Here is a 13,155-nt window from a genome sequence, read left to right on the forward strand (position 1 = left end):
CTGTAGAGTATATTCTAAATGTCTGGTAACCTTGTAAGATTTTACCCTACTTTCATGCATGATATGCCAGCTATGCGAAAGGGATAATGAATATAGTATGAGGTGGCAAAATACGATTTAGTGCCAGTATTACTATATCCAAAAAGCCCAACGTTCAAATTATCCTATTAATTGAAAATGAGCCAGCATGCATGCACAGAAAATATCCAAAGCTGATCATGGTAGAGCCTTTTTATTTTTTTTATTTTTTGTGCAACAAATATGTGTATTCAAGGTTCATATACAGTACAAGCAAACACACAAGCCCTGTATAGTCAATAGAAACTTCTTACCAGACAAAGGCAGCATCTACCCCATCCAGCCAAAGAGATCCAGATAATATTGTTATTACTGCTTCCCCCTCTTGGTCTCTTTACTCTGGACAGAGGACTTGCTTCATAGTTTGTTTGTTTTTAGCTTTATTTTGTATATGAATAATAAGTACGCTCTCTGATAATATAGACTAACACAAAGAGTGCCAGTATTGGTTTTGCACCCAAATATCTGCTGCCTCCCTTGTGCTCTTGCTGTGACTTGGCCTGGAGAAAAGGTTGTTAAGATAAAGTCAACCCATGGCTGTGTTGCACAACTGTCTTGTAAAAGAAAAGTCCCTGAGCTCTGTCAAAACTCCATGGTTGGCCCTTGCAGCAGAAGGACATAGCTAGGGAAGGATGAGGGAGTTCAATATTTTAATTACAGCGTGGATCAATTTCTGTTTCCCTTGAACGTTTTCATTATACACTAGTGTGTCTGGAGTGCAGAATCCAATTTGTGCAGGATGTTATATGGCTTCTAACCGGCTAACTTGTTCTGAAAGGTCACACTGGATTTTAAAACTCTGTCTGCCTGCATTTCTTATCTAGATACTCAGAGCGCTGCTGTTTCCAACCCGACCATAAATCTTCTTAAATATCTAATGACCTATAGAGAGACCTTCTTCTCGACAGTGATGAGATGATTTCATGTTGAATAAGTACTTGCACGAAATCCCTCTCTGATCTCCTGGCATACAAATGGCATAGTGTCGTTTACGGCTACCTCTCCACATCTCGAGTTGATACAATATGACATGAGAATCGCACTGACAACCACTGACAAACCCATGATGTAGAGTGGCGGTGGAGTGACAGTGACATATGATATGAGATGTTGTCAACCCTATCTATCAGAAGGAAGAAAAGTGTTTCAATATGACAAAATAACACACATTCCAGTGCAACTTATTGTATTAGTTCAAGGAGCAAATACAGCAAACCTATTCAAAAGCTTTTAGGAAGTAGTTCAGGTCTCCAGCTCCACTCAAGCCCTGCCTGGTACTGTTAGTCAGCCATGCAGTGTCGAGGGAAATGTCTTTAATGAGTTCAGCTCTCATTATCTTGCTGGAGTTTAATACAATTTCTGTGATAACATGAGCCTTGCATTGTCACCGACAGGGAGGGAGGGAGAAGGCAAAGATGGCCGAGAGAGGAGAGGGCTCTGATGTCTCTTTCTCTCACTGATACTTCTAGAGCGGACCTACTTAAACAGCCCTGAGACGCCGTGAGCACAGGTGCATCTGGTTCTGACTGTCTCTGATACCCAGACAGACACAGTAATTAGCAGGATTCACATGATAAGAATAGAAAATGACAACCTCAAACAGCACAGCTCATCATCTGACATATCACATTAGGGAATGGCTGATGACTAGGCATGTTTTGAGCCCTTCATAGATATTTACAAGACTTTACACAGTTGTGAAATGCGAAATTCCGTCAATAGCTATGAAGTGTGAACAATCATATTTAGGGAGATTACCTGCCACTGTATGCTAGCTAAGTTATTGTTTAAATAAAAACACTCTGAAAGTAAATCTGGAGATTTGCTAGTATTATGCAAGTAGAGCGATTGCATATTTGGTCAGCTGTGAAAATCTAATAAAATGTTGATCTCATAAATTGTAATAGCTTTTTACATTCTTCAACCAAGCATGACTAAGCTTGTATGAGCCCTTTGTTTAGGTGGTTTCAGCATTGATGGGAGCTGTCCTATTGTGGACGGCAGAGCCATAGCATAATTATAAAAAGCTCATTGATTTTATTAACTGAAGCACTGAAGATTTGTTGTCTGTCAAGTCATGAATAAAGCCTTTTTAACAGCAAGGCATGAATGACCTCTCATTGACAACCTTACTCTTAAAAAATCGATCAATAAATGAACAAATTACTGTACGCATAATCTAAAAGCTCTGATTACATTTAAGTTAAACTTCCCATGACAATGGCTTCCTCTGTGTCTTAGAATCCACTAGGCTCGGAAATTTGGCCAACGTACTGATACTCCAGAGAAATTGGCACCACACAGCACAAAACCAGGAACATGCACATTCATGTGATATTTAGGATAGTTTTATCACCTGTATAGTGGGATATTGGGATAGTCTGTAACTGTCTGAACCTGTCATGAGCCCTCTCACTCCACCGGGTTACCACCTTATGTGTTTCCACTATCTTCCACTCTGCTCATCTCTCTCTCTCTACTCAGCCTTACGAGCTCCACCTGTCCCTGCTCTGCTCGGCTCTAATTACTCTGCCAGCTGCGCTGCATTACCCACTAACCTCTCCCAGTATTTAAAGTCCCGTCTTTCAGCTCTCCTTTGTCAGATCGTCTGCAAAGCTCACACCCGGAATCTGTGTGCTCGCGCTTCTGGCTCACCCCTGTTTTGTGACCCCGGACCTGCCTGATTCTTGGATACTCTTCTGCCCCAGGAAAACCAGACCTGCTTTCTGCCATTACGACTCCTGACTACTCTTCGACCCCCGGTAACTCTGACCAGCCTTCTGCCTTGCTACTACGTATTTGGATTTCCCTTGAACTGTACTTCTGCCTGTTTTCATCCGCCCCGTTGTGTCTGTGTTTCCTCCCCCCCCAGGACTTCTGGACCACCAACCACCGGCGTCATCGGACGCATCGCTGCCACTGGGGGAGGCACAGACCCAGCACATCGGACGGGATAACCCCTGGAGCCTTCACTCACTCCCCTACATCCCTTTCCCCTTAAGTTTAAATAAACTTTCTGGTGTGACGCAATTGTGGTCCTCTTGTCGTCTGTCTGAACCGTGACAGTACGATCTGACCATCATGGACTCAGCGCACACTTCCCCCGACATGGAAGCCGAAGAACCTGAGCAACCCACCGCCATGCTACGCCTGGAACACACTGAGAGAGAGCTAAGCCGCATGAGCGGCGACGTCACCTCTCTGCTTCAGGTCGGCCACCAACAGCATCAGCAGTTCCAGCAGCACCAGCAGCAGTCCCAGCAGCAGCAACAACAACTCGCCAGGATCATCCAACTCCTCACCAACCTTACGCCAGCCAGTCTGCCCACCAGCCCTGCCTCCGAGTTACCTGCCCCGGTCATAGCAGCCGCTACCCCGGAACCCAAGATTGGAAACCCCGAGCGGTTCAACGGCGATTCTACCCAGGTCCGGCCATTCCTGACTAGCTGCCGACTTCAGTTCTCCTTGCAGCCAAGGACCTTCTCCAGGCCAACCCCTCATCCTGGGTTACCCATGGCTCCGCCGGCACAACCCTCAGCTCGACTGGGTGACCGGGGTGATCAGGGAGTGGGGAGAGGACTGCCACCGAACCTGCCTGCTTGCTGCCGCACTACCCCCTCGGCCAGTACCTACTAACTCCGCTCCTGACCTCTCCTATGTCCCAGAATGCTACCATGGTCTCAGAGAAGTGTTTAACAAAGCTAGAGCCACATCTCTGCCCCCTCACCGACCCGTCACGACTGTGCCATCGACCTCCTCCCTGGAACAGCCCCTCCAAGGGGTCGTCTTTATTCGTTGTCTGCTCCTGAAAGAAGGTCCATGGAGGACTACATCAATGGCTCTCTGTCCACAGGATTGATCCGTTCATCTTCATCTCCGGCTGGTGCTGGCTTCTTCTTTGTGGGGAAGAGGGACGGATCTCTTCGCCCCTGCATCGACTACAGGGGACTCAACGACATCACAGTGAAAAACCGTTACCCTCTCCCTCTGCTCACCTCTGCTTTTGAGTTGCTCCAGGGAGCCACTGTTTTACCAAGTTGGATCTCAGAAACGCTTACCACCTAGTGCGGATCCGGGAGGGAGATGAATGGAAGACCGCATTCAATACACCAACAGGCCACTACGAGTATCTGGTTATGCCTTTTGGCCTCACCAATGCTCCTGCTGTGTTCCAGGCTCTAGTGAATGATGTACTGCGGGACATGTTAAACAAGTTTGTCTTCGTTTACCTGGATGACATCTTAATCTACTCCAGAAACCTGTCTGAACACACCCGCCATGTCCAGCAAGTCCTTCATCGTCTTCTGGAGAATTCCCTCTACGCCAAGGCAGAGAAATGTGAGTTTCACGTCAAGACAGTGGCCTTCCTGGGGTACATAGTGGCAGAGGGAAGTATCCAAATGGATCCTGCCAAAGTATCAGCAGTCACTTCATGGCCAGTTCCGGAGAACAGAAAGAAGCTGCAACAGTTTCTGGGGTTTGCTAACTTCTATAGAAAGTTTATCCGGAACTACAGTACCGTTGCTGCCCCTCTCACTGCTCTAACCAGCACCAAGCAACCCTTCACCTGGACCCCAGCAGCCGACAAGGCCTTCAGTACCCTCAGGTAAGGTTCACCTCCGCTCCCATCCTCCAGATGCCTGACGTGGACCGGCAATTCATTGTGGAGGTGGACGCCTCGGATGTGGGAGTTGGTGCTGTGATTTCTCAGTGGGCTGCGGAGGATAGGAAGCTCCATCCCTGTGCCTTTTTCTCACGTCGGTTGTCCCCCTCTGGAGTGCAATTACGACATAGGGAACCGAGAGCTGCTGGCTGTGAAGCTTGCCTTGGAGAGTGGCGTCACTGGCTGGAGGGGTCCACCATTCCATTTCTCGTTTGGACCGATCATAAGAACTTGGAGTACATCCGCACGGCCAAACGGTTGAACTCCAGGCAGTCCCGCTTGGGCCCTGTTCTTCACCAGGTTTAATTTCACTCTGTCATACCGGCCTGGGTCACGCAACACCAAGCCAGACGCCCTCTCCCGTCAATTCCAGAAGGATGACAACCCCTCCAAGGATCCTGTGTCGATTCTGCCAAGTCCCTGCATCGTAGCAGCTCTGACCTGGGCTGTTGAGGAACAGGTGCTGGAAGCTCTCCGTAACCAGCCCGGTCCCAGCACTTGCCCAGCTGACCGCCTTTTTGTCCCCGAAACCTAAGGTCCCAGGTCGTTCAGTGGGGACATGACTCCCGCCTAGCTTGTCACCCTGGCTCCACCCGCACTTACAACCTGCTCGCCCAGAGGTTCTGGTGGCCCGCTCTGAGAAAGGGGATGTACGGGAATTCGTCCAAGCCTGCCCCATCTGCAACCAACACAAGTCGTCCTGCCAGCCCCCAGCCGGATTGCTGCAGCCCCTGCCTGTGCCCAGACGTCCCTGGTCTCACATCGCCCTTGACTTTGTCACGGGGCTGCCCCCTTCAAGGGGCAAGACCGTCATTCTCACCATAGTTGACCGATTCAGCAAGATGGCACACTTCATTCCCCTCCCCAAGCTCCCAACCGCCAAGGGAGACCGCCCAGGTGGTCCTGGAACACGTCTTCCGGATCCACGGACTGCCAAAGGATGTAGTTTCTGACCGTGGTCCACAATTCTCTCCCGCTTTTTGGAAGGAGTTCTGTCACCTGCTGGGAGCCACAGTCAGTCTGACTTCGGATTCCATCCCCAATCCAATGGGCAGTCAGAGCGGGCAAATCAGGAGCTCGAGAAGGCACTGCGATGCATGACTTCACGCAACCCCCACTCCTGGTCGCAGCAATTGACATGGGTGGAGTACGCACACAATTCTCTGACCTGCTCTGCCATCGGGATGTCCCCTTTCCAATGTGTTTATGGATACCAGCCTCCTCTATTTGCCAGTCAGGAAGGGGAGGTTACTTGCCCATCTGCACTTGCGTTTGCCCGTCGATGTCGCCGCACCTGGTCACAGGCCCGAGCCACACTTCTCAGATCCGTTGCCAGCTACACTACCGGGGCCAACCGTCGGAGAATCCCTGCTCCCACCTACCATGTTGGTCAAAGGGTGTGGTTGTCGTCAAGGAACCTGCCACTCAGGGTGGAGTCGCAGAAGTTGGCACCTCGGTTCATTGGCCCATTCCCTATCATAAGAGTGATTAGCCCAACTGCTGTCCGGCTCCAACTGCCTAATTCCATGAGGGTGCACCCCACTTTCCATGTGTCTAAGATTAAGCCCGTTCATGAGAGTCCGCTGGTCCCTGCTGCACCTTGTCCTCCTCCTCCACGGCTCGTCGATGGTGGTCTGGTTTACACCGTCCGCCGCCTGCTTCGGTCCAGACGGAGGGGTAGGGGTCTCCAGTACCTCATTGACTGGGAGGGCTATGGACCTGAGGAAAGGACCTGGGTGCCAGCTAGTCGGATTGTGGATAGGACTCTCATCACCGCCTTCCACCAACGGCATCCTGATCAACCTGCAATCCGTAGGGGCCGCCCCAGAGGGATCCCTAACCGTCCTGCCCGCTCGGCTTCCTGTCCTGTGCCTGATCCTGTCTCGGGACCTGTCCCATCTCCCCGACCACGGCCCTCCGGCTTCCTCCGAGGATGAGGCGTTCGCTCGGACCGTTCGGAGGAGTTCTAGCCCTCCTCCGGCTCCCTCCTCCCGCCCGGCGTGGTGTTGCTCTTGGGACTTCTGGGGCCGTCCCCTTGGGGGGTTCTGTCATGAGCCCTCTCACTCCACCGGGTTACCACCTTATGTGTTTCCACTATCTTCCACTCTGCTCATCTCTCTCTCTCTACTCAGCCTTACGAGCTCCACCTGTCCCTGCTCTGCTCGGCTCTAATTACTCTGCCAGCTGCGCTGCATTACCCACTAACCTCTCCCAGTATTTAAAGTCCCGTCTTTCAGCTCTCCTTTGTCAGATCGTCTGCAAAGCTCACACCCGAACCTGTGTGCTCGCGCTTCTGGCTCACCCCTGTTTTGTGACCCCGGACCTGCCTGATTCTTGGATACTCTTCTGCCCCAGGAAAACCAGACCTGCTTTCTGCCATTACGACTCCTGACTACTCTTCGACCCCGGTAACTCTGACCAGCCTTCTGCCTTGCTACTACGTATTTGGATTTCCCTTGAACTGTACTTCTGCCTGTTTTCATCCGCCCCGTTGTGTCTGTGTTTCCTCCCCCCCCAGGACTTCTGGACCACCAACCACCGGCGTCATCGGACGCATCGCTGCCACTGGGGGGAGGCACAGACCCAGCACATCGGACGGGATAACCCCTGGAGCCTTCACTCACTCCCTACATCCCTTTCCCCTTAAGTTTAAATAAACTTTCTGGTGTGACGCAATTGTGGTCCTCTTGTCGTCTGTCTGAACCGTGACAGAACCACTAGAAAAAAAAATTTCCTTCATCATTTTCTAGAAGGGGTAAATCGCAATTGTCCATGGTGCTCTTCGAATTATGGTCTGTGTTATGTTTGCACACATGGTCTAAGCCCACTGAGTGTTTCCCTGGCCAACATGACAGATGATGTAGGATGAGAGACTGGAGTGTGTGGCATAGATTTAATTAAACCACTCCCCAGGATGCCTCTCTGCCACTCAGGAGACTAGCAGAGACGAGTTTGTGTTTGCAGAACGCAGTAGCAAATAGTATTGTCTATTCTTACATTATATAAGAATAAACTATATGAACACTATATGCCTTAAATGCTGCTTTTGAGGATCTGCCCTAAGGGTCTGGTTCCTGTTATGGTTATGTCACATTCCATTCCCCAACTGCATAGCATCCTGCATAATAGAAAGCTCTAATTGATCATTCTTGATAATATGGACTGGATGGGGAAGTGATTGGATTTTGTTTATACCTAATGGCATCAAAAGATGAGGTAGAAAGCCTTAACCCCTAGATCCAATCTACAGTCAACTCACAGACTGTTACATGTTTACTAGCAATTTTCGCCTTCATTCATCTCTGGCTCCTGAAGAAGATTTTTATGGTCTCCATGGGTTGCTCCTATCAGCACTTTACTTCATTCCCTTTGAAATCAGTGTAGCCTTTTTTGCTCCTACTCAATATGGGTTACCATGGATACTGCTCCCTTCTATCTTAGCTTCATGAACTTTTTTATGACTGTAGAGTTGCCTGGTGTGGTATATGTATATATATATATATATATATATATATATAACAGCGCCGTGTAAATATATTTGCCCCTTTTCTGATTTTCTTTATTTTTGCACATTTCATATACTGAATGTTATAAGTATGAAATAAATGAAATACATATGTAATTGTTGTGCTATTTGTTCACTCAGCTTCCCTTTATCTCATATTAGGTTTTGGTTGAAGATCTGATAACATTCAGTATTATAAATATGCAAAAGTCTATCTATCTATCTATCTATCTATCTATCTATCTTTTTATCTATCTATCTATGTATACACTGAGTATACTAAACATTAAGAACACCTGCTCCTTCCATGACATAGACTGACCTGGTGAATCCAGGTGAAAGCTATGATCCCTTATTGATGTCACTTGTTAAATCCACTTCAATCAGTGTAGATGAAGGGGAGGAGACCGGTTAAATAATGATTGAGACATGGATTGTGTATGTGTGCCATTCAGAGGGTGAAAATGTACAAATAAAAAAAACTCTGGAATAAGTAGGTGTGTCCAAACTTTTGACTGGTACTGTATATATCTCTCAACAAAACATAAATGCAATACACTGTTTTTGATGTTACAGTTTTTCTCAGTCGCTTTGGTGCATTTTTCACATCATCCCTAACATGTGCAAAATAATAAGTGCATTTCTCAGAACAATTTGTACAAACTGCAATATACAATAGATATGTTTCTAAAGCTAGTCAGTCACTAAAAATCCTTAGTACATCTCTCAAAAGTAAATATTCATGCCAATGATCATGTCAGTGTCATCAGAATGATAAGTCATTGAGTCATTGTTCACGAACAAGGTTGTCAAAATGTTTAGGCATGTTGTCAATGGAACTGTGTACTTTGACAGTATTACCTGATGTAAACTTAGGCTACAGTTTGGATGACAGTTACTGTATTGAAAATGCACAAGGCTGCACTTCTATGGCATATATCAATTTCAACAGTACTATTTACATATTACTGTATGTGGGTTATTGATTGAAAGAGACTGGACAACCCAAGGGGCACAAAGGAAAAAAACTAAATTAGAAAGAAACACAGGAAACCACCCTAAGGCACAACTTTTGCCCACAGCACTGTTCTAGTGCTGTCTCTACACATCCAGACGTTCCTGTCTGTCAGCCCACATATTCTCATCCACATCACACCGGATATTTTCCCTTCCAATGCAACGTGGAAAGAATCTTTTGGAATGCCTTATCCATCCTCTGCAGGCGTCTACTGTGGTGTCCTCACATGCTGCATCCATTGCAGCCAGCAGGGTCATCTGTGTGTGTGGCTGACGATCGTACACCTTCCACCTCCATGCTGAAAAGAACTCCTCAATTGGGTTAAGGAATGGTGAATAAGGTGGGAGGAATTCTATGAGCATCCCTCGGGTGGGTCACAAACCATTGCCTTATGATGTTTGATCGATGGAAACTCACATTATCACAAATGACCACATACTTTGGCAAATCCTCTCTAAACAGACCCCTCTCATCATCAGGGATGAGAGCCCTGTAGAGAGTCTCTAAAAAGTTGAGTAGATGATGGGTGTTGTATGGCCCTAAAAGGGGGATATGGGTTAGGACACCATGCTCCGAAATAGCAGCACACATGGTGATATTTCCTCCCCGTTGGCCTGGCAAATCCACAGTAGCTCTGTGACCGATGATATTCCGACCCGCCTTCTGCATTTGGTCAGGTTGAAGCCAGCCTCATCCACGTATACAAAGTTGTGAGAGGGTTCACTTGATTCCAACTCCATTATACGCTATATCCCAGAACACACAGTTGAATTTGTTTTGGTAAGGAAGAGTGACATAAAATGTACATATATTGCATGTTCCTTCCACAGCAATGGAAATGTGTGCAGTTTATGCTTACTGTACTATGTAACACTATAAAATGTTGCTGTAAAGTAGTTACATAGATATACGTTTACCTGTACATACTGGTACCCGTAGCTCCTTAACTCTGTCCTCATTCCTTTGGAATGGTACACGGTACAGCTGTTTCATACTCATCTGGTTTCTATGCAGCACCCTGTCGATGGTTGAGATGCTAACCGTATGGATGTTTTCAAAGACATCGTTGTCTTCTATAATGGTCCTTTGTATTTCCCTGAGTCTCATGGCATTGTTTGCTCGGACCATGGTGCAAATAGCCTCCTCCTGTTGAGGTGTGAAAAGGCGTCCTCTGCCACCGGTTTGAGGTAATCTTGCAGTCCTATGTGTGGAAAAATGCAGTGATGCATCGCACACTTTCACATAGACAAAAACTATGCGAACACACATTTTACTGTAAAACATACAGGTGGGTGCATGTAAGGTGCAGTATGTATCTGTATAGAGTATATTTCTGTATGCTGTGAAATACAAGTGGACTACTGTAATATGAAGCATTGTAGGAAGTATACAGTATACTGCTTATATACAGTAACAGTGCACTGTACATTGGTGGACATACCTGTTCTCTCTTCGAAAACGTTTGTACTATTGAGGACACGGTTGATCTCCCAATATTCGGCTGCACCCTTCGACCCGCCTCAGCCATTGTAAGGCCATGATTGACAACATGGTCTACAATAGTGGCCCTTATGTCATCAGATATGCGCCTATGTCCTCTTCTGCCTCTTCCTCTGTTTTGCCTTCCACCACGCATCCTTGCTCCTCTTCTTCCTCCTCTTGGCTGTTGACCCTGTTCGTTTCCTGGTCCATCCATTATTGGAAAATTGCAACTCTGTGTTGTGGTCTGTCTATATATGCTTGCCAATTGATTCTTCATGAGATGCACCTTTGAGCAATTTAGACAACTGGTTGATTGTTGGTTGAACTAACACTTTACATTCCTTCATGAGTGAGGGTTAATTTCACCTGCACGATTCAGCAATTTACGTTTTTGTACAAAAGGTCTAATAGAAATGTGTAAAACTATGCTTGACAGTTTATGACAAATAGTTCAACAATTTTGCATGTAATGGCTTATGCAAGGAACTAATGCCTAGATGTTTTGAGGGGTAAGACTATTCAACAGAGAACCATCTACTATATTTTGATCAACATGACATGAGGAATTGAAAATGTGGAAAAAAGCTGACACTTGTACATTATCAATTGCAATATGTACAAAAGCAATTGCAATTTGTTCAAAGGAATAAGAAATTGCTTTAATGATGTGCACAAGTGACTAGATGATTTGGAATTTGTACAAGTAGTATCAAGAATTGCACTTTTGATCTAAGAAATGCACCAAAGCGACTGAGAAAAACTGTAACATGTAGCCTATGTTGTGAATGCATGCGTGATGCATTTTTCCTCACTGAAATACTCAACACCACCTTAAACTGCTTCAATTAGGGGTTCATAAGAACATCTCTGCTACACTAAATCACTGTGCAAATGTAATCACCATACAAAATGTCCCAAGAAAATTCAGGGTGATCAGGATAAAAGAGTGGTCAGAAGCTCAGGAGATTTAGACTCTATACTGTTTCTCACTCATGAAAAAGCCCAATCATCCTGTCTGTCTATGAGCCAGCCAGCCTGACTCAATCAACTCCACTCCAGGCCTGACCCCAGGCTGTGCCAGGGTGGAGGCTTCAGCTCCCTATTAGCCTAAAGCCTCAACACTACTGCACTCTTGGCTGTGTCTAAATCCTCACCCCATACTCCATTTTATTGGCCACATACACATATTTAGCAGATGTTACTGCGGGTGTAGTGAAATGCTTGTGTTCCTAGCTCCAACAGTGCAGTAGTATCTAACAATGGTTGCTCAGGTCTGTTTGGGCAATGCAGATGGATATGGGGCCTTTGAGGAGAGAGTGGTTTAGTTTAATTATTTGACTGTTTAATCCTCTCAGTCTTGACCAATGGATTTAGGGAAAGACTCTCCAAAGGATTCCTCAGATTCACAACACTGTTCTTAACTCAATCCCTAGAGTCTCAGCCTTGGGTAAAGCCCGGCCTGATTTAAAACATCTACATATTTTATAATGAACTTCTATGGACTGTAGGAACTCTTAGAAACCACACATAATTCAAAATCCACACATAATGCAAGGCCCAAGCCTGTGTATGTAAAATATTCACCACCAAGGGGAGCACAGACAACATCTTGAGATTCCCTGGAGAATTTCACTTGAAACTTTCAAATTGAATACGTTTTTTTTTACAAGCACACATTTACCCAGACAACCCCCTCTAATGTATTTTCTGTGTTTTTTTGTCCTTTTTGCTTATTTTACTCCAAGGTGAAAGCCTTCGCTTCTGCTGGGCTGCTGGATCTGCTATTACTGGCTGGCAATATTATAGAGAATTGGTCTGAATTCCTTTGAAAGCTGTAGTCTACATCTCTTATATAAATGTGTAACACTCTATGCCGGATATAGAAATGTCCATCTAAGAGACACAAAGATTTATGCAACATGTTCATGTTGGGGGCCACTCATCAACCAGCAGCAGTAAACCAACTCATAGAGACTTTTCAGAGTACAGAGGATTTCTCAGTGACTTTGGCAACATGGCTCTTTGGAGAGCATACGTTGAAAGTAGTCAAGTTAAGACCCAAAGTGGCTCAGTTTACAGACAGAGGGCAGCAGTCAAGCTCTGTGTGCAGTTCCATTTTGCTACTATCTGGTGTTTATCTGATTGATCCCTTTGAGAGGGGGCTCTAATCAACACAAGGCCATTGATTTCCTCCCCCAAGAACCCCTGAAGAGATTGAGACACCTGCTATCACACAGCTGACAGTAACTGATGCCAGAGTGTGGGGCAGGAGAAGGTGATTCACTCTCAGGGAGACTGGATGCTAAAACACATCACAGTGAGATCCTCAGTGCTGTCATTCTGAATCATATCTTATACATGTGGGAAGAGACAGATGGAGGACTCAGGCTCACCAATGGGAGATGTTTT

Source organism: Coregonus clupeaformis, chromosome 18, assembly GCF_020615455.1.
Source record: "Coregonus clupeaformis isolate EN_2021a chromosome 18, ASM2061545v1, whole genome shotgun sequence".
Taxonomy (NCBI): Eukaryota; Metazoa; Chordata; class Actinopteri; order Salmoniformes; family Salmonidae; genus Coregonus; species Coregonus clupeaformis.